Source organism: Oryctolagus cuniculus, chromosome 13, assembly GCF_051225735.1.
Source record: "Oryctolagus cuniculus isolate XC-2025 breed Fujian yellow rabbit chromosome 13, ASM5122573v1, whole genome shotgun sequence".
Lineage (NCBI taxonomy): Eukaryota > Metazoa > Chordata > Mammalia > Lagomorpha > Leporidae > Oryctolagus > Oryctolagus cuniculus.
Genome location: NC_142879.1, coordinates 114,715,500 through 114,743,007, shown reverse-complemented (window position 1 = coordinate 114,743,007; position 27,508 = coordinate 114,715,500). Strand labels below are relative to the sequence as shown.

Here is a 27,508-nt window from a genome sequence, read left to right as displayed (position 1 = left end):
TTATCCACTGCTATCTCAGACAAACTAGCAAGAATCTAGATTGGAAGAGGAGTTGCCAGGACTCAAAGCTGCACTCCAGTATAAGATGCCAATGTCGGAAGCGCAGCTTAACTTATTGAATCACATGCTAGTCCCTGCATCAATTCAAACCAGTGCACTCACCCTACCCTGTATATATTCAAAGAATGCAAAGCTGGACATCCCCTCCCTTTCCTTATTATAAAAGCCTCAGTCCTGCTCCACCTCAGAAGAACCGTGGTTCACTTTAAACTGAATCTGTCTCCCAATTTGTAATCCTATTCTGCATCTGAAAAACATCTCTCTGATTTTATTTTAATCTCATTTATGACCTTTTGCTTTATATAATCCAGGACTCTCTGGTCTTGTCTCCTTACCTACTGGCAGATTTGGGAAAATGTTTTATATTATGTATTTTCACTACCACAGGTGAATACCTGAGGGTTAAAATGTTAGATAAGTGAATGCTACATTTTTTTCCTAAAAAGTCTTTGTTGAATTAGAATCCATATGTCTTAGTACTCATGAAGCAGATGTTCTTCAGAATCACATCCTCTACAGCTTTCCCTCAGATGTCTCAAGCAGGGCCTGAACTTCATTGGTGACATCCATAATCATATCCTTGAATGTGACTCCTAAAATATGGACATCTTTGCTCAGCCAAGGCCATCTGTACCAACGTCTAGGAGAGAAGGTCATAACTGTACCAAGGGAGTGGCTCTATGGATAGAAAATTTAAACCATGGTTGGGATTACCCTCAAGTATTTCCCTGTGCTGGCCTTCCACATGTCTTTCCCACACAATTACTGGGATAGGTACACAATCTGAACAGTCAGTAATTTCAATATATGGGAGTGTCACAGCTATGCTATGAAATAACCTGTAGATGTCTGAGTAAAGTGGGAAATTATACATGATTATAAATTTTTGAACTTAAGAATACAAAACTATTTCCTTATCAGTTTCAAATGCATCTCCTAACTCATTATGTGGCAGCGAAACATGAATTAATTCTGATGTATCAACTATGACCATGAGTGAACTATTCTCTTATATGAACCTTAGGTTACTCCACAAAATGACTGAACATTGGAAGAGCTAAAGTATATGGTGTTGCTTATGTAGCAAATAATAAATGGGATTTATGTCTGTTTGTGTTAAGGTGGAGAGGATGATGAAACAGTGACCAGCACTATTCAGATTGAACAGTGGAAATACAAAACCTGGAGTTCAGCAGGCGCAGCTCTTTCACCTCTATCTCCGTCGTGTTCACTGTCACAAATAAGAAGCAGTTCCAGACAGGCTCAGATTCCTGAATTGCTGCAATATGATGGTCTTAGCCTGATTTCTTTTGTGGTGAGGACTCACTTCTCTCTTCTCTGGGGTTTCCAATCATCAGTTATCATTTTCCTTCTATCTGTTACTATTATTATTTACTTATTTGAGAGGCAGAGTTTTAGACAGAGAGAAGAGAGAGGGGCCTCTTCCATAATCTGGTCCATTACGCAAATGGCCACAATGGCCAGAGCTGGGCCAATCCCAAGCCAGGAGCCAGGATCTCTTCTGGGTTTCCCATGTGAGTGCAGGGGCCCATGCACCTGAGCCATCTTCCACTGCTTTTACAGGCCATTATCATGGAGCTGGATTAGAAGTGGAGCAACCAGGAGACCAACCAGTGCCCATATGAGTACCACAGGAGGAGGATTAGCTTCCTATACCATAGTGCCTGTCCCATCTCCTTGTCTCTTAATCCAGTCTATCTGCTAAATGGGAAACAGAATATTTCCAATTTAATGTCATCTCAACAGTCATTAGAAAAATTGTCATTTAGCATTATTTTTTATTGTTACATGCATTTTAAATCTACAGCTAGGGGGCCAGCATTGTAGCATAGTGGGTAAAGAAACTGCCTGTGACACCATCATCCCTTATGGGTGCTGGTTCAAGACCTAGCTGCCCTAATTGCAATTCATCTCCCTGCTAATATGCCCAGAAATACAGTGGAGGATGGTCCACTTGCTTGGGCCCCTGTACCCATGTGAGGGATCTGAAAGAAACTCCTGACTCCTGGTTCCAGCCAGAGCATTGTGGCCATTTGAGGCATGAAACAGCAGAAAGAAGATCTCTTGCTCTTTCTCTCTCTCTCTTTCTCTCTCTTTTTTTCTCTGTGTAACTCTTTCAAATAAATAATTATTTTTACAATACATATAATATATGAAGAGTAATTTTATTTACTTTTAAATCCACAGCTAAAAGTAAATAAAATTACTCTTCATATATTACATGTATTTTAAAAATATGGATAAGAGAAGCAGGCAGGTCTAGTAGTTAGGTGCCTGAATCCTACATTACAGTGCATAAGTTTGATATCTTCACCCAGAACCATACTCCAGTTTCCTTTTACTGCAGACCCTGGAAAGCAATGGTGATGGTTCAACTAACTGGGTTCCTGTCACCCATTTGGGAAACTTATATAGAGTTCTTGACACCACCTTAAGTATTGGCACAATCTTGACCAATGTAGATATTTGGGGAGTGAACCAGTGACAGGGAGCTTTAAGCCTAATAGTCAATTTTATTCTGCAGCCAATCTTTTACAACTACTTTGACAGAAATCTTTTCAAAACCAGACCATCCCTGAAATCTTTAGTTTGCATGCTCACATGCTGATGCTTAGATGTTCCAATATCTAATTTGGTCACAGTAGTCTGGATAACCAAGGTTACATGTTGGGGTGTGCAAATGAAAGGAAAAACAGGACATGGGGTCTCTTCCTCCAGAAAGTGTGCACAGACTAACCAGGTGTGGTTTCTTTACTGGTAAGGATTACAACAGCCTATTGTAGAGCACATGCATGTGTTCATAGAACTAAGGATTCTCTGAAACACGTTTAGCAAGATATAGTAGATAAACATTGTGAGAGTCCTGAATTCACACTGGCCTGAGGCATCTCCCCCACTCTTTCTTGGCATCAGAAAGCAAAAGCACAGAGGTGCTGTGCTTATGGAGAGCCTCATCTTTCCCACAAATCAGGCCTGAGAGACTTTCTGTGCCTCACTGTTCCCACAACTGCCCCTAGTTATAAATCAGGCAGACATACTGTACCTCCTGGTATCAGGTATCTTCTCCAGCTGCTCCAGCCCACATCCCACATCCATTTGTTTGGCTGCTCCAATCCATCTCCCACCTATCTCCCACCTCCCTTGGTACAAGTTCCCTATGAAACCCCAGCCCTACACCTCAGCCCAGAGTGCCTCTCCCTCTGAGGATACTCCTGGCAGTTCTTCGCCCTAAAACTTTTTCTTTGCTCAGCATGGTCTTGGTTGTAGTTCCCAGTCATGGTTGCAAACCCTAACAAGCATGTCTGAAAAAGCAGTTGCATGTTCTTGTGAAGCCTACGTTCTCACAGGGATCAATGCTCTTCTTGTTAGTAGGTCATAAGCTATCCTTAATCAGTACCTGAGGTCACACTCTGTGTACTAGGAAGAAAATGTCTTCACTAAGAGTGCTCTGGCAGAAATCTTATTCTCCACAGTCACACTTTATCATCTTTACAAATCTGCCTGGAAACAACCAGGTTGACCAGATCTGAGTCCACTGTGTGTGTGAATGAACGTGACTGTTTGCTTCATATCTAATGCTGTTCCTCTATTTTGGATTGCATATATGTTTGTGGGCTTATGTTTTGATTCATAGTAATTCCCCATGTTATGGAATTGATTTGCACTGAATACAAACTGCAAATAAAATAAATGAAATGTTGAAAGAGAAAAAATGAATTTATCCAAATGTTCCTATACATTCAATAAATTTTTTAAGTTTAAATTGGTGAACACAAATGAATAACTCCATCTTGCTCTTCTATCCAACCCTCTCATTTCTCCCTCACTCAATGTTGTTCAACCTCTCCCAGTCCCTCTAACACTGATTGTGCTCCCTGCAGGAGTGTCTGTCTCCCCACTGCACTATGAGCTTCTGCCTTCACTCAGCTCTATCTCCTGTGTGCACCACTCACTTAAATTCACTTTGATCACTCCAATGGTTAATGAGGGATTATTTCCTTAGCAATTCCATGACATAGAAGAGAAAAATCACAGTCTTTCATGTTTTTTCTCTGTAGGAAAATTCTTCATGGAGAAAGAAATGCTAATGTAAATGTTGGAAAGATCATCCTCTTGCCTGATAAACTTGGACAAACGTCCTACAAAAATAAAACTAGAACTATATTTATTGGATGCATTTCAAAGTCTCAGGCCAAGATGAGAGGCTGCCCATTTTCTTACAAAGGAGGATCCAATCACAGACTGAACTGCATTTGCATCATCATAAACTCAGCAGAGACTGGTGTATCTTCCTGTATTCTCACCCAAAGAGAGTGTGATAACTAAGGAGACCAAACTGGAGAGAGAAAGGAGACATCATTGCAGTCTTCCCAACATTCCTAGATAGCACCAGTCATGAATCTCCACTCTTTTGGGAATAGCCTGCTACCAGCCCTACTCTCAAGCATCTGAAGAGTGACATATGACCAACACAGGGAGCCCTTTTCTTACCCAGGGTCATGTAGAAGAGGGCTTGAGTACTGTATCTCACAAGGGCAGGTGTCATTCTAAGGTAAGTGACATATACATGTGTCTAGACACACACACACACCAGATCTCTAGGATTTTTTTTAATCTAAAAATTCCACTTCCACTGAATAGCATACCCTTCCTACCATTTATAACCACTCTTCTACTTTCTGTTTCTAGTATTCTATTTTACTTATTTTAAAGGTTTATATTATTTATTTGAAAGACAGAGTTCCAGAGAGTGGTAGAGCCAGAGACAGAGGTCTTTCATCCACTGGTTCACTCCCCAAAACACCGAGATAACCAGAGCTGAGCCAATCTGAAGCCAGGAGCCAGGAGTTTCTTCCAGGCTTCCCACCCAGATGCAGGGGCCCAAGGTCTTGGGCCATCTTCTCCTGCTTTCCCAGGCCATATCAGAGTTCTGGATTAGAAGTGGAGCAGCCAGGACTAGAACCAGCACCCATATGGGATGCTGGCACTGTAGGCAGGAGCTTAAACCCACTGCCCCACAGTGCCAGTCCCTCTGACTACCTTATTTATTTCATATGATTAGAATATTGCAGTATTTTTCCTTTGTGGACTGATACTTGTGGCTAATTTCATTTAGTAAAATATATTCAAGGTTCATCCATGTCACAGGATTTCCTTTTCTTCTGTGCCTGCATAACTTTTCACTGTGAGTACAGGCCACACTAGAAATCTTGGCTACAGTGAATTATGCTGTGGTGAATAATATTTATATGTTGCTTATATTGAACTTTCAATACTTTTAGATGTATACTCAGAAGTGAGAGTATTAGATCACATAAAAATTCTATTTTTAATTTAATTAAGAGACACTGTTTTCTGTGGTGGTTGTGCCATTTTACATTACCACAAACAACACACATGTGGCTGAAAATCTTTGTATCTTCACCAACACAATTGGGTATTTCTTTTTTTTTAAAGAACAGGAGCAGGAGATCTTATTGGCCATTTCCAGGCCATGGTTATGAAGATCTCTTTGCATGTGCACTCAAAGTGATTCAGCATTGGGCTTCATTGTCAATGTGGTGCAATTGCTCCTCACCCAGGGAGAAGTATACGACTCTGTTAAGTATATTTTCAACTTCCTGCAATGGTTCTTTTTTTTTAAAAAAAAGATTTATTTATTTATTTGAAAGTCAGAGTTACACAGAGAAAGGAGAAGCAGAGAGGGAGAGAGAGGTCTCCCATCCAATGGTTCACTCCCCAATTGGCCCCAATGGCTGGAGCTACACTGATCCAAAGCCATGAGCCAGGAGCTTCTTCCAGGTCTCCCATGTAGGTGCAGGGGCCCAAGGACTTTGGCCATCTTCTACTGCTTTCCCAGGCCATAGCAGAGAGCTGGATGGGAAGTGGAGCAGCAGGACTTGAGCCAGCATCCATATGGGATGCCAGCACTTCAGGCCAGGGTGTTAACCCACTGTGCCACAGCGCTGGCCCCTGTGCAATGGTTCTAACGGTAGGTCTGGTGGTATCATAACCCCATCTGGCTATCAATACTGTTTCTGTTCCAGGTAACTTTCTATTAGTAAGGCCAAACACAGATTTCTGTCTGAACATTTCTCTAGCTTAGGATTCACATAAAAGATGAGCACTGAAGATGGTGGAATAGGAAGTGAGCACACTGATAGTCCGGGGAGAGATAGTTTAATAAAAGTGGAGATACTGCAGGTTCAAGGAAGAGTAGGGGAGGAAACAGCAGAAGAAACTCTTCCAGAATGCGTGATTCACAGCGGACCTGCGTGGAGAGCGTGGGAGCCCACAGTTCGGGACACCAGCGGCAGACTCAACACACCAGTGCTGGAACGCGAGGTGAGCCAAACCTCAATAGCCCGAGACACCGGCAGGCAAGTGGAGAGAGGAGACTAGAGGGAATGACCCCCGGGTGGGGGAAAGTTCACCAGGCTAACTGGAAGAAGGAGAGAGAGAAAAAAAAAAAGGTGACTGGTATGGACACGGGTTTCTCTCTCTCTGCTCACCTCTCAAGGGCGAGCAAGACAAAGAGCAGGTGCCATCTTGGACATATGTCATAAGCAGAGCGACCTCAGGTCTGCACCGGCCCTGAGCCTAGCAGAAAAACCTGACTCTGGGTGGGGCGAATTAACAGATTAGGACCTAGTAAATTTGTGGTGCTACTGAACTGAGACTGTGAAAAAAGAGATGGTGGGGGAGAGAACTCACGGAATTCACGTGAGCACTCTTCAGAGATGCTACAATTCCGTAACTTTGGCAACCCAGTGGGAGACTGAAGGGGAATTTGAGCCCACTCTGAGGGCAGAACAGATTCCCTGTGTGGTCCTTGGGAAAGAGCTTCCAATCTCTGGCTCCTGTGGGTATATCATTTGCCTGCTAACTACCTCCAACCTCGTTCAGCTGTGCGGAATTACTTCCCTTTTGAATCAAAAAAAAAAAAAGAGAGAGAGAGAGAGAGATTTACCACGCCTAACCTGGGAGTGTCACCTTTGGCACACCAAACAGAGCTCTCAGGCCACACCCATCTCAAGCCCTAAGGCTCCATCAAAAACAGTCCACTTAATCTAGAGTCATAGTATAACAAGAAAAAGCACCACAGTGAAGAAACCAAATATCTCCAATATGCCAAATAACAAACGCAAAAACCGAGATAATAAAAACAAGGAAGCCAGCATGACGCCCTCAAGTGAAAAAGACACCCCAATTCAAGATTATGAAGATGATGACATAGAAGAAATGCAAGAAGCAGATCTCAAAAAATTGATAAGAACATTAAGAAGTTCTCAAAAACAAATTCTTGAACTACAGAAATCCTTAATGGACAAGATAGAAAATCTCTCTCGTGAAAATGAAATATTAAGGAGGAAACAAAATGAAACAAAACAACTAGTACAACAGGAAACTGTGATAGTGACTGAAGTGAAGAATTCAATAGATCAAATGAAAAACACAATAGAGAGCCTTACAAACAGAATGGGTGAAGCAGAAGAGAGAATATTGGACTTAGAAGACAGAGAACAGGAAAGGATACAGTCAGACCAAAGAAAAGAAGGGGAAATTAGAAATCTAAAACATATTGTCAGGAATCTTCAGGATACTATTAAAAACCCCAACATTCGGGTTCTAGGAGTTCCTGAAGGCATGGAGAGGGAGAAAGGATTAGAAGGCCTTTTTAGTGAGATATTAGCAGAAAATTTCCAAGGTTTGGAGAAGGACAGAGAAATCCTAGTACAAGAAGCTCACAGAACCCCTAATAAACACGACCAAAAGAGATCCTCACCACGACACGTTGTAATTAAACTCTCCACTGTGAAACATAAAGAAAAGATCCTAAAATGTGCAAGAGAGAAACGTCAGATTACTCTCAGAGGATCTCCAATCAGACTCACAGCTGACTTCTCATCAGAAACTCTACAAGCTAGGAGGGAATGGCGAGATATATCCCAGGTACTAAGAGAGAAAAACTGCCAGCCCAGAATATTATATCCTGCAAAGCTATCATTTGTGAATGAAGGTGAAATAAAGACTTTTCATAGCAAACAGAAATTGAAAGAATTTGTTGCCACTCGTCCAGCCCTGCAAAAGATGCTTAAAGATGTGTTACACACAGAAACACAGAAACACGGTCATCAATATGAAAGAAGGTAAAGGAAGGAAACCAAGGAAGGAAACCTCACAGCAAAAGATCACAGGGAATTCAAAGCATATATTAGAACTTATCTTTGGCAAATGGCAGGGCAAAGTTACCACTTATCATTAGTCACATTGAACGTGAATGGCCTGAACTGTCCAGTTAAAAGACACCGATTGGCTGATTGGGTTAAGGAACAAAACCCATCTATTTGCTGCTTACAAGAAACACATCTTTCCAACAAAGATCCATACAGACTGAAAGTGAAAGGCTGGAAAAAGATATACCATGCCAACAGAAATGAAAAAAGAGCGGGCGTAGCCATCTTAATATCGGACAACATAAACTTTACCACCAAAGCTGTTAAGATAGACAAAGAGGGGCACTATATAATGATTAAGGGATCAATACAACAAGAAGATATAACAATTATCAATGTATATGCACCTAACTACAGGGCACCAGTTTATCTAAAAGATTTATTAACGGACTTAAAGGGAGACTTAGACCCCAATACAATAGTACTGGGGGACTTCAATACTCCACTCTCAGAAATAGACAGATCAATAGGACAGAAGATCAATAAGGATACAGTAGATTTAAATGACACTATAGCCCAAATGGATCTAACAGATATCTACAGAACTGTCAATCCTACAGCTAAAGATTTTACATTCTTCTCAGCAGTACATGGAACCTTCTCTAGGATTGACCACATACTAGGCCATAAAGCAAGTCTCAGCAAATTCAAAAGAATTAGAATCATACCATGCAGCTTCTCAGACCATAAAGGAATGAAGTTGGAAATTAGCAACTCAGGAATCGCTAGAGCATACGCAAACACATGGAGATTGAACAACATGCTCCTGAATGAACAATGGGTCATAGAAGAAATCAAAAGAGAAATCAAAAACTTTCTGGAAGTAAATGAGGATAACAGCACAACATACCAAAACTTATGGGACGCAGCAAAAGCAGTGTTAAGAGGAAAGTTTATATCAATAGGTGCCTACATCAAGAAATTGGAAAGGCACCAATTAGATGAGCTTTCAATTCACCTCAAGAATCTAGAAAACCTACAGCAAACCAGACCCAAATCTAGTAGGAGAAGAGAAATAATTAAAATCAGAGAGGAAATCAACAGGATTGAATCAAGAAAAACATTACAAAAAATCAGCCAAACGAGGAGCTGGTTTTTTGAAAAAATAAACAAAATTGACACCCCATTGGCCCAACTAACTAAAAAAAGAAGAGAAAAGACCCAAATCAATAAAATCAGAGATGAAAAAGGAAATGTAACAACAGACACCACAGAAATAAAAAGAATCATCAGAAATTACTACAAGGACTTGTATGCCAGCAAACAGGGAAACCTATAAGAAATGGATAGATTCCTGGACACATGCAACCTACCTAAATTGAACCATGAAGACATCAAAAACCTAAACAGACCCATAACTGAGACAGAAATTGAAACAATAATAAAGGCCCTCCCAACAAAGAAAAGCCCAGGACCAGATGGATTCACTGCTGAATTCTACCAGACATTTAAAGAAGAACTAACTCCAATTCTTCTCAAACTATTCAGAACAATCAAAGAAGTGGGAATCCTCCCAAATTCTTTCTATGAAGCCAGCATCACCTTAATTCCTAAGCTGGAAAAAGATGCAGCATTGAAAGAACATTCAGACCAATATCCCTGATGAACATAGATGCAAAAATCCTCAATAAAATTCTCGCCAATAGAATGCAACAACACATCAGAAAGATCATCCACCCAGACCAAGTGGGATTTATCCCTGGTATGCAGGGATGGTTTAATGTGCGCAAGACAATCAATGTGATACACCACATTAACAGACTGCAGAAGAAAAACCATATGATTATCTCAATAGATGCCGAGAAAGCATTTGATAAAATACAACACCCGTTCATGATGAAAACTCTAAGCAAACTGGGTTTGGAAGGAACATTCCTCAATACAATCAAACCAATCTATGAAAAACCCACAGCCAACATCCTATTGAATGGGGAAAAGTTGGAAGCATTTCCACTGAGATCTGGTACCAGACAGGGATGTCCACTCTTACCACAGCTATTCAATATAGTTCTGGAGGTTCTAGCCAAAGCTATTTGGCAAGAAAAAGAAATTAAAGGGATACAAATTGGGAAGGAAGAACTCAAACTATCCCTCTTTGCAGATGACATGATTCTTTATTTAGGGGACCCAAAGAACTCCACTAAGAGACTATTGGAACTCATAGAAGAGTTTGGCAAAGTAGCAGGGTATAAAATCAATGCACAAAAATCAACAGCCTTTGTATACACAGGAAATGCCATGGCTGAGGAATAACTTCTAAGATCAATCCCATTCACAATAGCTACAAAAACAATCAAATACCTTGGAATAAACTTAACCAAGGACGTTAAAGATCTCTACAATGAAAATTACAAAACCTTAAAGAAAGAAATAGAAGAGGATACCAAGAAATGGAAAAATCTTCCATGCTCATGGATTGGAAGAATCAATATCATCAAAATGTCCATTCTCCCAAAAGCAATTTACAGATTCAATGCAATACCAATCAAGATACCGAAGACCTTCTTCTCAGATCTGGAAAAAAATGGTGCTGAATTTATATGGAGGCACAAGAGACCTCGAATAGCTAAAGCAATCTTGTACAACAAAAACAAAGCTGGAGGCATCACAATACCAGATTTCAGGACATACTACAGGGCAGTTGTAATCAAAACAGCATGGTACTGGTACAGAAACAGATGGATAGACCAATGGAACAGAATAGAAACACCAGAAATCAACCCAAACATCTACAGCCAACTTATATTTGATCAAGGATCTAAAACTAATTCCTGGAGCAAGGACAGTCTATTCAATAAATGGTGCTGGGAAAATTGGATTTCCACGTGCAGAAGCATGAAGCAAGACCCCTATCTTACACCTTACACAAAAATCCACTCAACATGGATTAAAGACCTAAATCTACGACCTGACACCATCAAGTTACTAGAGAACATTGGAAGCCGGCGCCGTGGCTCAATAGGCTAATCCTCCACCTTGCGGTGCCGGCACACCGGGTTCTAGTCCCGGTCGGGGCGCCGGATTCTGTCCCGGTTGCCCCTCTTCCAGGCCAGCTCTCTGCTATGGCCAGGGAGTGCAGTGGAGGATGGCCCAGGTGCTTGGGCCCTGCACCCCATGGGAGACCAGGAAAAGCACCTGGCTCCTGGCTCCTGCCATCGGATCAGCGCGGTGCGCCGGCTGCAGCGGCGGCCATTGGAGGGTGAACCAACGGCAAAGGAAGACCTTTCTCTCTCTGTCTCTCTCTCTCACTGTCCACTCTGCCTGTCAAAAATAAAAAAAAAAATAAAAATAAAAATAAAAAAAAAATAGAGAACATTGGAGAAACCCTTCAAGATATTGGCACAGGCAAAGAATTTCTGGAAAAGACCCGGGAGGCACAGGAAGTCAAAGCCAAAATCAACTATTGGGATTGCATCAAATTGAGAAGTTTCTGTACTGCAAAAGAAACAGTCAGGAGAGTGAAGAGACAACCGACAGAATGGGAAAAAATATTTGCAAACTATGCAACAGATAAAGGGTTAATAACCAGAATCTACAAAGAGATCAAGAAACTCCACAAAAACAAAACCAACAACCCACTTAAGAGATGGGCCAAGGACCTCAATAGACATTTTTCAAAAGAGTAAATCCAAATGGCCAACAGGCACATCAAAAAATGTTCAAGGTCATTAGCAATCAGGGAAATGCAAATCAAAACCACAATGAGGTTCCACCTCACCCCGGTTAGAATGGCTCACATTCAGAAATCTACCAACAACAGATGCTGGCAAGGATGTGGGGAAAAAGGGACACTAAGCCACTGTTGGTGGGAATGCAAACTGGTCAAGCCACTATGGAAGTCAGTCTGGCGATTCCTCAGAAACCTGAAGATAACCCTACCGTTCGACCCAGCCATCCCACTCCTTGGAATTTACCCAAAGGAATTTAAATTGGCAAACAAAAAAGCGGTCTGCACCCTAATGTTTATTGCAGCTCAATTCACAATAGCTAAGACCTGGAACCAACCTAAATGCCCATCAACGGTAGACTGGATAAAGAAATTATGGGATATGTACTCTTTAGAATACTATACCGCAGTAAGAAACAACGAAATCCAGTCATTTGCAACAAAATGGAGGAATCTGGAACACATCATGCTGAGTGAAGTAAGCCAGTCCCAAAGGGACAAATACCATATGTTCTCCCTGATCGGTGACAACTGACTGAACACCAAAAAGGAAACCTGTTGAAGTGTAACGGACACTATGAGAAATGGTGACTTGATCAGCATAGCCCTGACTGTTAATGAACAACTTAATACATTATCCCTCTTAGTAGTTTTTTTTGTCTGTTCTACTTAATATGACAGGTTTAATTCTGTAATTATCACACGGTTATTCTTAAGTGTTGAAAATTAACTGAAATGTGATCCCTGTTAAACATAAGAGTGGGAATAAGAGAGGGAAGAGATGTATAATTTGGGACATGCTCAAGCTGACTTGCCCCAATTGGTAGAGTTAGAAACATACCAGGGGATTCCAATTCAATCCCATCAGGGTGGCATGTACCAATGCCATCTCACTATTCCAAGGGATCAATTTCAGTTCACAATTGATCATAATGAAAGGACCAAGAGTCAAAGGGAGCACATAAACAAGTCTAGTACCTGCTAACACTAACCGATAGAATAAATAAAGGGGAGAGTGATCCAACATGGGAAGTAAGATACTCAGCAGACTTATAGAATGGCAGGTGTCCTAAATAGCACTCTGGCCTCAGAATCAGCCCTAAAGGCATTTGGATCTGGCTGAAAAGCCCATGAGAGTATTTCAGGCATGGAAAGCCAAGACACTCTGGCAAAAGATCTCTGTGAGTGAGATCCCAGTGGAAAGAACAGGTCTTCAAAGAAGGAGGTACCTTTCTCTGAAGGGAGGAGAGAACCTCCACTTTGACTATGACCTTGTCTAAACAAGATAAGAGTCGGAGAACTCAGAGGGCTTCCATAGCCTTGGAAACTCATGACTGGAGCATAGGGAGATTACTGATGCCATAGACAGGAGTGTCAATTGGTAAAGTCAACAACAGGAGTCACTGTGCACTTACTCCTCATGTAGGATCTCTGTCCTTAATGTGCTGTGCATTGAGATTTAATGCTATAACGAGTACTCAAACAATATATTTCACTTTGTGTTTCTATGGGGGTGCTAACTGTTGAAGTCTTTACTTAATGCATACTAAACTGATCTTATGTAAAAAAAAAAAAAAAAGAAATTATCAATTCCCAACTTGACTCTCACTGGGATTAAACATGACAATAGGTCTGATCTGATTTCATCATCATTTAAAAAAAATCATCAATTATTTTTCACTTTATGTTTCTGTGTGGGAGCAAACTGTTGAAATCGTTACTTAATGTATACTAAGCTGATCTTCTGTATATTAAGATAATCGAAAATGAATCTTGATGTGAATGGAAGGGGAGAGGGAGTGGGAAAGGGGAGGTTGCAGGTGGGAGGGACGGTATGGGGAGGAAGCCATTGTAATCCGTAAGTCATACTTTGGAAATTTATATTCATTAAATAAAAGTTAAAAAAAAAAAGATGCGCACCATCACATCATTCTTCCCATTCTGTCTGCCATGATCTAGAGTGTAGACCTATCAGGCTGACCCATATTTTAACTCTTCCAATAAATTGTTCCTATATGGGACAGAACACACTACATGAGGTTCCCAAAAAACAGACACAAAAGGGGAAGTAATGTTGCAATGCCCAAGTGGGATCAGAGTGGTGACCTTGCCTAGAGTTTAATTCTTTGGGACAACCCATGTCACCATGGGGTCCTTCCTGCCCAAATGTCTGAGGTATCAATAGTGAGAGCTGAGCCAATATCTACAGGATTTTTTGAGTCTGGGCACCTGGAAAGTCAGGACAGAGCAGAACAGATGGCTTTCTCCAGTGGGTCTTCAGCAAAGAAAGCTTGACACAATGAGTTCCAGGTTCTATTGTTGACTTTCATCAAGAAATTGATTTCATTTCTTGGGATCCACTTTCATAGGATTCCTCAGCAGAAAAGACCTCTCCAAAGTCTCATCCTCCTTCTGGCTCATGCCATGTCCATAATCACATAGCTGAATCCAAAAACCCCAGGGAGTGCTGGGTACAATCAGGACCCAGCTTTGCACAGGCAGAACTGAGTTCCAACATGGTTCCCTCTAAATGCTCAGTTATGTGACCCTGAAAAATCACTGTACCTCCTAAAGACTCTGTAGCCTGGGCAATGGCAAGTAGAATGGCAGTTACTGGGAGTTAGGGATAGTGGAATTATAGGAAATTTTCATTCATTGGGTGGAGTTTCAGTCTTATAAAGAAAAACAGTTCTAAATATTGGTCACACTGCAATGTGCTTATCCTCAACATTGCTCAACAAACACAGCAATGTGCTTATACTCAACACTACTCAACATACACTTAGAAATGCTTAAATGATAAAATTCATCAGCTGTGTTTTGTTTTGTCAGTACCACACTAACAGTACATTTAAAAAGTGATCAAATAGGGGCTGGAGCTATGGCACAGCTCCAGCCTGTGATGCCTACATCCTATATGGATGCCAGTTTGAGTCTTGGGTGCTCCACTTTCCATCCAACTCTTCACTAATGTGCCTGGGAAAGCAGTGGGAAATGTCTCAAGTACTTGGCCCTGGCACACACATGGGGTACCTGGAAGAATCCCCTGCCTCTTGGCTTCAGATTGGCCCAACTCAGGCCATTGTGGTCATTTTGGGAGTGAACCAGTGGATGGAAGATCTCTCTGTCTCTACCTCTCTAACTTTGTGTTTGAAATAAACAAAACAAATCTTTAAAACAAAAAAGAACTCTTGATGTAAAAAAGGCAAATACACATCTCATAAAAGTTAACATGTTATGCTTTCTCAGAAGTGCTGTTAATACTTACCAATTTTGTAAAATCTCTTATATTTGCCCATTTCCACAATAATATTTCTGATTCTGATTCTGTTGATTTTTTTTAATAGGAATCAGCAGATGCCATCTTCTCTCACTAAGGTCACTGATGACAGAGTGCAGAAGCCATGTTCAATGTGAGTGAGGCCTGGATCCCCTCCCTCCTGGCTGTGTTTGAGGGAAACATAATTTGGTCACCCCTGGCATCTTACACTAGGTGGAAGCAGGTGTGCCTTGTTATGAACATAGAGACCATTTGTTCACAGCCAGGGCTAAATCCTGGGGCCTGTGCATTCCCTCATAAGATGTGCACACTTGAGACCCAACTCCTCATGCACCAACAATGCCACAGCAGGAAGAACAAGCATGACCCTTGCCCCTGCAGCAGGAGCTAGTTCTATCCTCACTTACCACTTGCACTGACAGGTGGGATAAAGTCCTGGGATGATGCTCTCAGTAGAAGACATGGATTTGTGCCAGGGAAAAGCATCAGAGCTTGAGGATCATACAAGCCCAACCCCATTTCTGCATAACAAAATATTTCTTCTGTTGTGTTTCCTTGGAGTAGAAGTTTTTATTTTTTTCTTTTTATTCATCATTTTCTACATCTTGAAAATTTATTGATTCTTCTTCATGGTTCTATGTATATTTTGAATTCCTCATTTTGTTCCCATATTATTCTTGATATTGAGTTTTTCACCTGTGTACTTTCCTAGGTTGAACAACATGTATACTCAACCACAGAGCACTACAATATGTAAAGCAAATGTTGACAGCTCTGAAGGGGTAAACAGCAATGGAACAAACAGAAGAGGCCAATACTCCACTTTCAAAATAAAAGAGAATATCTAGGTGGGAATTCAATAGAGAGTGGTGGATTTGAACACTGTAAATCAACTTTTCCTAACAGTTACACAGAGAGCATTCTACCCGACAGCAGCAGAACATGTGTTCTTCTCAACAGCTGTCAAAAATTCTCCAGGTGGGATCATCTAATTCAGAAAAAAATATGTCAACAATTTTTAGAAAATTGAAGTCATACCACTGTCATTCATAACCCCAATATAATAAAAATAGGAATCTATTTGAGAAAAACTGGAAAAGTCACACATACGTGGATCTCAATCCACACTGTCAAAGAGCCATTGGCTTGAAGAAGAAATGAAAAAGGAAATAAAAAATATTTCAGTGAGTAAATTTTGAGTTTTTTTTTAAAGATTTATTTATTTATTTGAAAGGCAGAGTTACACAGAGAAAGAAGGAGAGGCAGAGAGTCAGGTCTTCCATCTGCTGGTCATTCCCCAGATGGCCACAATGGCCAGAGCTGAGGCAATCCTGAGCCAGGAGCCAGGAGCTTCTTCCAGATTTCCCACATGGGTGCAGGGGTCCAAGAACTTGTGCCAACTTCTGCTGCTTTCTCAGGCCACAGTAGAGAGCTAGATCAGAAGTGGAGCAGCCGGGACTTGAACCGGTATGCATATGGAAAGCTAGTAGTGTAGGTGGAGGCTTTACCCACTACACCACAGCACCAGCCCCTATTTTGAGTTTTGAGCTGGGATCCATATCAACAATCACAATCCTCAAGTCCAGGCTTGGGTACAAAGAGAAACCAGGTGGACATGGAAGGTCACCAGTAGAAAAGCTCTTTGAACACTGAGAACCATGGGGATCTTTAAACAGAGCAGACAAAAGTCTTCTTACTGCCCACAACAAATTTAGGAGACCAGGATGCTGATGCTTATGACCAAGTTCAAAGGCAGACTGCAAAGTCATAGATATTTTATATAAAATATAAACATTCCATAGTCTGCTGAGCTTTATTTTATAAATGGATTGATTATACATGAGCTCCCCCATAACACTTAGTAAATAGCTCAGTTTGCTCATTCAGCATATGTTCTTTACACATCAGGCACTAGACACTATTCTAAGTATATGGGATGGAGCAGCAAAAAGACACAATCAGGAAGGCTGCTTTTTAATAGGTCACAGACTAGATACGAGAAAATGAATGAAAATTCACACTGATGCATAATAAGTGCTATAAAAACATAAGTGTGTGATATAAAAAAGCTGCTTTGAGCACTCTGAACAAATCAATCCATTTCCTCCTAAAGTGTAGTATCCCCAAATGCTTGATCATGATGGGAGATTTTATTTTGCTGAAAGGCAGAGTAACAGGGAAGGAGATTCACATACATGAAGGAGGAGTGCAGAGAGAGAGAGAGAGAGAGAGACTTCCATTCACTGGCTCCCTCCGCTAAATGGCTGCAACAGTTGGGCCTGGGCCAGACTGAAGCTAGCAGTCAGGAACCCCATCTGAGTATTTCATGTGGGTGGCAAGGAGTCAAGTAATCGAGCCATTATCTGCTAATTCCTAGGCACAGCTTTAGAGGATTGGATCAGAAAGAACACAGCTAGGATTCAAGTTGGCACTCTGATAGGGGATGCAGACATCATAAGTGATAGTTTAATGTGCTGTACCACAATGCCAGTCCCAGCAACTGAGTTTTATGTATGTTTATATTCTTGATGATTATTTCTTATTCCATTTTTGCATTGGAACCTGTGAACTAAACTGCAGTAGAAGGCAGAGAAAAGTTTATTTTCCTGAGAACAAATGTAGGTTTCACTCAGACTTGTTCCTGGAGGATATTTAACACATCTCAGGTTGTTTCTTTGGTTGACTTTTCTTCTAGATGTTCCAGTGTCTCAGGGTCTTTCACATATTGGTCTCCTTGTGCTCCCCTCTCTGGATTGTCTGTTCCAAGGGCTCTTGTTTCCTCACCTATTAACATCCTCCCACTGTCTCTAACTCTCCTCATTGTGTAAATGAGGGCATAGGCTTTTGGCTTGGTGCAGGAAAAGTGCCACACATGCCACCTTAGCAGCCTCCATGTGATATCACTTATCATTTCCAGCTTTTGCATGACATGGGTAAGCTCCAGTGCCACAAAACAGCCCAACGTGGACTGACCCAACAAAAAAGCCCACAGACAAGTCACACACCAGTCAGCTGAGATGTGCAGATTTGTGGATCAAGAATCTAAGTATATTACAAACCCTCAGCAGTTATGTCACTGTTGCATCCCAGAATCCTTTCAACAGAAAGATAAGACTAAGGGAGGTGCTTTAATTCAAGCTGTTGAAAGCATGTATCTTTCTTAGACAAATACTAAAATTACAGGAATTTCTACTATCCAGATCTTTATCCTTCACCAACATTCATCAACTTTTCAAAGCTTGGTTTATACTCTAAATTGCTTAACATCCATTGTAGTGTCATAGTAAATGTTACTATTGTCTGAAATTCTGTGACAGTGGGCATACTTGATGTGAGATTTCTAGTACATCCAGATCTGTATGACAGATTAGCATGGTGTCTTTGGAGTGACTGTCTAACTGCTTGTTTCCAAGAAAATAAGCATTCTATGTGACATCCATCGTGACCAATAGAAATCTGTGAAAATCAGGGCCAGCACTATGGTGCAAATATTAGGCCTCAACCTGCAATGCCAGCATCTTGTATGAGCATTCATTTGAGTCCTTACTGCTCCTCTTCCAATCCAACACCCTATAAATACATGTTGGAAAGCAGTGGAGTCATCACCCAAGTACTTGGGCCCCTACACCCACATGGGAGACCTGAATGGAGTTCCAGGCTCCTGGATTTGTTCTGGTTCAGCCTCAGCTATTGTGGCCATTTGGAGAGTAGACTAATAGATGGAAGATCTCTCTCTCTCTCTTTCAACTATCTATCTTTCTGCTTTTCTGTCACTCAGCCTTCTATATTTTAAAGATTTATTTGTTTCTTTTGAAAGTCAGAGTTGCACAGAGAGAGGAAGAGACAGAGACAGAGGGAGAAATCTTCCATCTGCTTGTTCACTCCCTCCAGATGGCTACAATGGCTGGTGTTGGTTCAGGCTAAAGCCATGAGTCAGGAGATTCTTCCAGTCTCCATGCGAGTGGCTGGAGCTCAAACACTTGTGCCATCCTCTGTTGCTTTTCCCAGGCCATTAGCAGGGAGCTGGACTGGAAATGGAGCAGCCAGAACATAAACATATAAGATGGCAGCATCACAGGTGCTAACTTTACCCATTACCCCTCAAAGCCAGCCCTTCTGCCTTTCAAATAAATAAATAAATCTATTTTTAAAAAATAAATCTTTGAGTATCTTCCTGGTTGTGTTTGAAATCATCTAGCCAATGAATGCAATGGTGTGATAACATCATTGCAATGACAGACACTGGGAACTGATCCTGTGCCCAGCATGTAGAATGTTTGGTAGGTTGTTTTCTAAGTCTTTTTAAAAATCTATTTATTTGAAATAGAGCTACAGAGAGAGAGAGAGAAGAGACAGAGAGAGAGAGAGAGAGAAACCTTCCTTCCACTGGTTCACTCCACAAATGCCTGCAATATCCAGAGATGGGCCGAGCTGAAGCCAGAAGCCAGGAGCTTCATCCAGGCCTCCCACATGGCAGGCAGGGGCCCAAGCCCTTGGGCCAGCTTCTTTTTTTTAAGATTTATTTTGCTTATTTGGAAGTCAGGGTTACACAGAGAGAAAAGGAGAGGCAGAAAGAGAGAGAAAAAGGTCTTCCATCCACTGGTTCACTCCCCAGTTGGCCACAATGGCTGGAGCTGCACCCATCTGGAGCCAGGAGCCAGGAGCTTCCTGCAGGTCTTCCCATGTGGGTGCAGGAGCCCAAGGACTTGGGTCATTTTCCACTGCTTTTCCAGGCCATAGCAGAGAGCTGGATCAGAAGTGGAGCTTCTAGGACTTGAACTGGTGCCTATATGGGATGCCAGCACTGCAGGCTGTGGCTTCACCTGCTATGCCACAGCACTGGCCCCTGGGCCATCTTCTGATGCTTTCCAAGGCATGCTAGTATTGAACTGGATCAGAAATGGAGCCATCAAGTCTCAAACTGGTACCCACATGGGATGCTAGAATCACTGGAAGTGGCTTAAGCCACTATGCCACAACAGTGTCCCCCCCCCCAATGTTTTGAGAGTGCTCCTGGGATGGCAAGTATTTGTCAAGGGGTTTGTGTCAGACTCTACAGTACCTCAACATGTTATGAATGTCCCTCCTATTCAGAAACCGAGTCACCACTCCTCCAAACCTGTTTCCTCTGAGACTGAGTTTCTGAACAGGACACTGTTGCCACAAGAGCCCATCCATCCTCCAGGTCACAAGGGATGCTGAGATGACAGCAGCTGCCAGCTAGCAAGGGGTCATAGAACACTTCAGCACTGGCTGGGGGTGCAAAAGAACATTTCAATTTTGCAGAGACCTGAAATCTGGGGCCTGACCCTGGAGGAGAGAAGCAGCCTCTGTGCTACTGGGAGGAAACATCACAAGATTTCCCTGCTGGGACCCCAAGTTACAGAAAGATGCTGCTGCTCCCTTTTCTGAACCTCCAAATGACAGGTTTGCCAGCTGCAGTCTTTGCAGCCTTCCTGGGCTCCCTTAACCCACATGAGTAGGCACAAGACCCAACAGACAGGTGCCAACCAATCACTGGATTTGGAGTTTCACTGCACGTCACTATTGCTCCCTAGAAAGTCCAGTTGACGCATTTCAGTAATTTCTCTCTGTGGGACACTTGAAGCAAGTTTACTCATCAGTGCAGTGTATAAGCCCTCTGAGAGTGGTTCTGAATTGGAGTGCTGAGGAGCCATTGATGTTTAGCTCTACCCAAAAGGTAAGGATGAACCCTGGGATGTATGTCATTTACCTGTGTGTTTACCTATTCAAATATCCCCAAGATATCAAGCATTACAGTTATTAAAAATATATCTTGGGTCCACTGTCTGAAATGATGACACCCTATATAGGCACTGCTTCATGTACTAACTGCTACACCTCTTTCTTTTTTTTTGAAGATTTATTTACTTATTTGAAAGGTAGAAATACAGAGAGGCAGAAACAGAGAAAAAGAGGTCTTCCATCGAGTGATTCACGCTCCAGATGGCTGTAATGAATGGAGCTGAGCTGATCTGAAGCCAGGAGCTAGGAACTCTCTCTGGATCTCCCACTCAAGGGTAGCTGCCTGATGACTTGGGCCATCTTCTACTGTTTTTCCAGTCAGAGAGCAGGATCAGAAGTGGAGCAGCCAGGACTCAAACTGGCATCCATATGGGATGCTGGTACTGTAGGTGGTGGCTTTACCTGCTACACCACAGTGCCAGCCCCTTCTGCACTTCTGATCTAGTTCCCTGCTAATAGGCCTAAGAATGCAGTGAAAGATGACACAAAGCTTTGGGCCTCTGCACCCTTGTGGAAGATCCAGATGGAGTTCAAGCCTCCTGCTTCAATCTGTCCCAGACCTAGCCATCACTGATAGATTCTGTGTGTGTGTGTGTGTGTGTTTGTGTGTATGTTTGTAATTCTGCCTTTCAAATATATATATGTATGTATGTAAATATATATATAGTACATCAAGCTACTGCCTAAAAAAAAAAAAGAAAAGAAAAACACTCAAAATCAATGGCTCCCCTTGTGGCACAGTGGGTTAACCCACCAGCTGTGATGCTGGAGTCCCATATCAGAGTGCTAGATTAAATTCTGAATGATTGACATTTTGCCCAGTTCCCTGCTGTTCCACCTGGGAAAGCAGCAGAAAATGGCCCAAATACTTGAGTCTCTGACACTCATGTGTGAGATCCAGTTAGTATTCCTGTCTGATGGCTTCAGCTAAGTCCATCTTGGTTGTTGTCATCATGTGAGATGTGAACCAATGGATGAAAGTTCTCTATCAATATGCCTTTCAAATAAATCATTAAAAATAAAAGAATAAAATGCATAAATATTTAAGCTTAATGCTAGAAAGCATTTGATTAAATTCAGCATCTAAGCTTTAAAGAAACTGTTAGAAGAGAAGTAAAATATCAGAATTTTTTATTATAATCAAAATTGTCTCTGAGGAGCCCATAACAATCAGTATCATCAAGATAAGACAATGAAAGCTCTTTTCCTGGGAGTTTACCCTGACAAAGCTACCTCCTTCCATTCTATTTCTGCAACATTGTACTAGAAGTGTAGTCAGGAAAAGGAAACAACAAAATGGAAGCATTAGATAAATGGATCAAATTTTAAACAACAAAATTTTATTTTGTTTTTAGAAAACTTTTATTTAATAAATACAAATTTTGAAAATACAACTTGTGGATTATAGCAGTTTTTCTTCCCATCACCACCCTCCCACCTGCAAAACATCCTATCTCCTACTTCTTCTCCCATCCCATTCTTCATTAAGATTCATTTTTAATTATCTTTATATACAGAAGGTCAACTTAGTATATACTAAGGAAAGATTTCAACAGATTGCACCCACACAGACACACAAAGTGTAAAGTATTGTTTGAATACTAGTTTTACCATTAATTCACATAGTACAAAACATCAAGGACACAGATCTTACATGGGAAGTAAGTGCAGGGTGACTCCTGTTGTTGATTTAACAATTGGCACTCTTATTTATGATGTCAGTTATCACCCGAGCCTCTTGTCATGAGCTGCCAAGGCTATGGAAATCTCTTGAGTTTACAAACTCTGACGTTATTTAGACAAGGCCATAATCAAAGTGGAAGTTTTCTCCTCCCTTCAGAGAATGGTACCTCCTTTTTTGATGGTCCCCTCTTTCCACAGGCATCTCACTCACAGAGATCGTTCATTTAGGTCATTTTTTTGCCACAGTGTCTTGGCTTTCCATGCCTGAGAAACTCTCATGGGCTTTTTAGCCAGATCTGAATGCCTTAAGGGCTGATTCTGAGGCCAGAGTGCTGTTTAGGGCATTGGTGATTCTATGAGTCTGCTGTGTATCTTGCTTCCCATGTTAGATCATTCTCTCCTTTTTAATTTTTTCAATTATTTTTAGAAGGCACTGATCTTATTTATGTGATCCCTTTGACAATTAATCCTATCTTTATGATCAATTATGAACTTAAACTGATCACTTTGACTAGTAAGATGGTATCGGTACCTGCCAACTTAATGGGATTTGGAGCCCCATGGCATGTTTCTAGCTCTACCATTAGGGGTAAGTCCGAGTGAGCATGTGCAAAAATGTACCTCTCCTCCCTCTCTTATTCCCACTCTTATTTTTGACAAGGATCAATTTTCAATTGAATTTAAACACCTAAGAATAACTGTATGTTAATTAAAGAGTTCAATCAATGGTATTAAGTAGAAAAAGGAAATACTAAAAAGAATAAAATAGTAAGCTACTCAACAGTCAGGACAAGGGCTGATCAAGTCATTGTTTCTCATCATGTCAGTTTCACTTCTACAGGCTTCCTTTTAGGTGCTCAGTTAGTTGTCACAGATCAGGGAGAACATATGATATTTGTCCCTTTGGGACTGGCTTATTTTACTCAGCATGATGTTTTCCAGATTCATCCATTTTGTTGCAAATGATCAGATTTTTTAAAAATTGCTGTGCAGTATTCTATAGAGTGCATATCCCATAATTTCTTTATCCATTCTTCTGCTGATGAGCATTTAGGTTGATTCCATGTCTTAGCTATTGTGAATTGAGCTGCAATAAACACTGAGGTACAAATAGCTCTTTTACTTACCAATTTAATTTCCCTTAGGTAAATTCCAAGGAGTGGGAAGGCTGGGTGGTGTGGTAGGGCTATATTCAGATTTCTGAGGAATCTCCAAAGTGTCTTACGTAATGGCTTTACCAGTTCACCTTCCCACCAACCATAGACTAGTGTGCCTTTTTTCCCACATCCTTACCAGCATCTGTTGTTCCTTGATGTCTGCATGAAAGCCTTTCTAACTGGGGCAAGGTGAAACCTCATTGTGGTTTTGATTTGCATTTCCCTGATGGCTAGTGATCCTAAACATTTTTTCATGTGTTTGTTGGCCATTTGGATTTCCTCTTTTGAAAAATGTCTGCTTAGGTCCTTGGCCCATCTCTTAAGTGGGTTGTTTGTTTTGTTTTTGTGGAGTTTTTTGATCTCTTTATAGATTCTGGTTATTAATCTTTTATCAGTTGCATAATTTGCAAACATTTTTTTCCCATTCTGTTTGTTGCCTCTTTAATTTTCTGACTGTTTCTTTTGCAGTACAGAAACTTCTCAATTTGCTGTAATCCCAATTGTTAACTTTAGCATTTTTTAACAGTGTAACTGGCTTAATTTTTAAGTTTTATTTTGAATTTACCTTTCAAAATGTACCTAGGTATTATATGCAAGAAATGCTTTTATATAATAGGTTGTCCCCTGGATTACTTATTACACAAAACTCCACTGGTACTACACATTTCAAGCGTTTTTGAATCATAGAACCTAAGAATTTGTGAAAACCAAAAGGAACCTTTAAGACTGGAGGAACTCTACAACAGCTCAACTTTGGGCTTGATTGGAGATGGGAGAAGGGGTGTTCCTGTACTGCATTTCACATCTCTCAAAAATAGGAAGTGTTTTAGCAGCTTAAAGCTTTTTCAGTTATATTATAAAACTCATTACACACTAGGATTTCCTCTGAAATATAGTTTACATCCCAATCAGTCATTACATACACTGGCACTTCAGCACAGGGGCAAACTAAAAACATTTCAGACCTTTAAAATTAGGCCATAGTATAAAAAACAATCCATGGTCTTACATTCAGCAAGTTCATACCAAAATACTCTTTGTAAGATAAAAGCCAAGAAAACTTGACATATGCTACAAGATTACATGTATTTACATGGCTCTTTCTTCCCTAGTGAAGGTTCACATTATACAGTTCCCCACTTTAAGCAAGCTTTGCAGGGATGTTAAGATCACTGACAGAATAGCTTGTGCAGTGCTATAATATAAAATATGTATTTGAAAGCTATTGAGTGACCATCAAATACTGTTCCTATAAAAAATGGTTTGGATGCATTCATTAGCAGACACCTATCGAACTGCAGTTAAAGAAGGCTGATGGGTAAACTTGTGCCCTTCCCATTCACCACTGCATAATCCACTGAACTGTAACTTATTAAGGAAAATTCACATTTTCTTTTGGCAGTGCATTGGGTTGTTGACATTACTAGTTTGTTTCTAGAACATAAACTTTCAAAGGTTCAACTAGTTTTTGATCCTTGTGTTAGGTGATTAATTTGATTCACTGACCTTAAGCAGCTCACTACTGATCCATGAATGATAATCATAACTACTTTCCCCCAACAGACAATAGAAAACTTATTTCTTTTGCCCTCCCCTAAATCTAAATGAATGAGAATCCAAACTTGAATGGTTTCACCTCAAAGTTACTCAATTGAGGACACTTAGTAGGAAGTACAATTATTTAGTTATCTTAAGTTGCACTGATACTACCATTATATCACAGTGCACACAAAACAAATGAGATATATGCTTATACTAATCAGTTTTACACAAATAAACTCCCTAGTCAAATTTGTTTCAGGCCAATTTAAACATTAGCACTTAACAGTTTTATACCTGTACTTTAAGTAAGGTTTTAAGTTGAAATGTCATTATTTCTTTATCTGAAGGATTAAAGGAAACAGGAACCCAGTGGCTAGGTGGTTTGGGAAGAACACTTGGTGATGGCGGCTCACTGAGTTTGGCTCCAGCATAGTTCTGATTGGCTTGTGGCTTAAAAAGTAAGCTAGGACTTGACAAGTTCGCGTTCCAGTTTTAATTATTTGGGAAGTTTTTGTTCTTCTCTCCGTTTTGCATGGCTTGCCATGTGGCTGCTGATGAGTTGTAACCATGTCCTCTTTCTTTTTTCTTATGAACAATCTTCATCTGGGAATTCTGATCCTTGGTCTTCTGTCTGTTAAGCTGCTGTTGGTTCTTACTATTTCTAGACTGAGGGGCTGGAATGTTATACCTCTCTCCACCACCCATCTTCAGCTTCTTTGTCACCTTTCAGTCTGCTGCCCAGAGTGCAGGGTTCCCACCGCCTGGCCTCTTCCTTGCTGCCACGCCTAGGATCCTAGGTGTTGCTTTCTGGCTGATCCTCTCCTTTGTCTCAGGACAGAGGTGTTCATGGGCCGGTCTGCCGAGTTCAGCCTAGGAGTTGAGGCCAACATCTGAGTGTCCTCAGCACACAAGCGTGAGAAGTCCAACTTCACGCTCGGAACTACGGCGGCCGCTGCCTCTCGACGTAGAGGCCTCCCTCCCTTTCCAGGTAGAGATGAAAGCAGGGATCAAACAACCTGCAAGCACCGACCAGCTAGCAGCCGACCGCCTGGTGTCTCCAACCGACGTCCACCTCCTGCCTCTACCGACCAATTTTAGCATTGACTGCCTGTGCCTCTAGGGTTTTTCCCAAGAAGTCTGCCTGTGCCTATATCTTGCAGGGTTTCTCCCATGTTCTCTAATAATTTGATGGTGTGGGGTAGTAAGGTTAGATCTTTAATCTAAGTTGAGTGGATTTTTGTGTAAGGTGTAAGGTGTGGTTTTGCTTCATGCTTCTGCACGTGGAAATCCAGTTTTCCTAGCACAATTTGTTGAACAAACTGTCCTTGCTCCAGGAATTGGTTTTAGCTCCTTGATCAAATATAAGTTGACTGTACATGTGTGGATTGATTTCTGGTGTTTCAATTCTGTTCCACTGGTCTATCCATGTGTTTCTGTACCAGTACCATGCTGTTTTGATTACAACTGCCCTGTAGTATGTCATGAAATCTGGTATTGTGATGCCTCCAGCTCTGTTTTTGTGTATAAGATTGCTTTAGCTATTCGAGGTCTCCTGTGCCTCCATATAAATTTCAGCATCATTTTTTTCCATATCTGAGAACAATGTCTTTGGTATTTTGATTGGCATCATATTGAATGTATAAATCACTTTTGGGAGAATGGACATTTTGAAGATATTGATTCTTCTAATCCATGAACATGGAAGATTTTTTTCATCTTTTGGTATCCTCTTCTATTTCTTTCTTTAAAGTTTTGTAATTCTCATCATAGAGATCTTTGACATCCATGGTTAAGTTTATTCCAAGGTATTTGATTGTTTTTGTAGCTATTGTGAATGGGATTGATCTCAGAAGTTCTTTCACAGCCATGGCATTGCCTGTGTATACAAAGGCTGTTGATTTTTGTGCACTGATTTTATATCGTGCTACTTTGCCAAACTCTTCTATGAGTTCCAATAGTCTCTTACTAGAGTTCTTTGGATCCCCTAAATAAAGAATCATATTGTCTGCAAAGATGGATAGTTTGAGTTCTTCCTTCCCAATTTGTATCCCTGTAATTTCTTTTTCTTGCCAAATGGCTCTGGCAAAAACTTCCA

General features: G+C 41.0%; 1 pseudogene; it reads right to left on the bottom strand.

The window, feature by feature from the left end:
* Positions 1-25,686: 25,686 nt before the first annotated feature.
* LOC100346084 (proline-rich nuclear receptor coactivator 2-like) lies at positions 25,687-26,292 on the bottom strand (annotated as a pseudogene).
* Between the last annotated feature and the right edge of the window lie 1,216 nt (positions 26,293-27,508).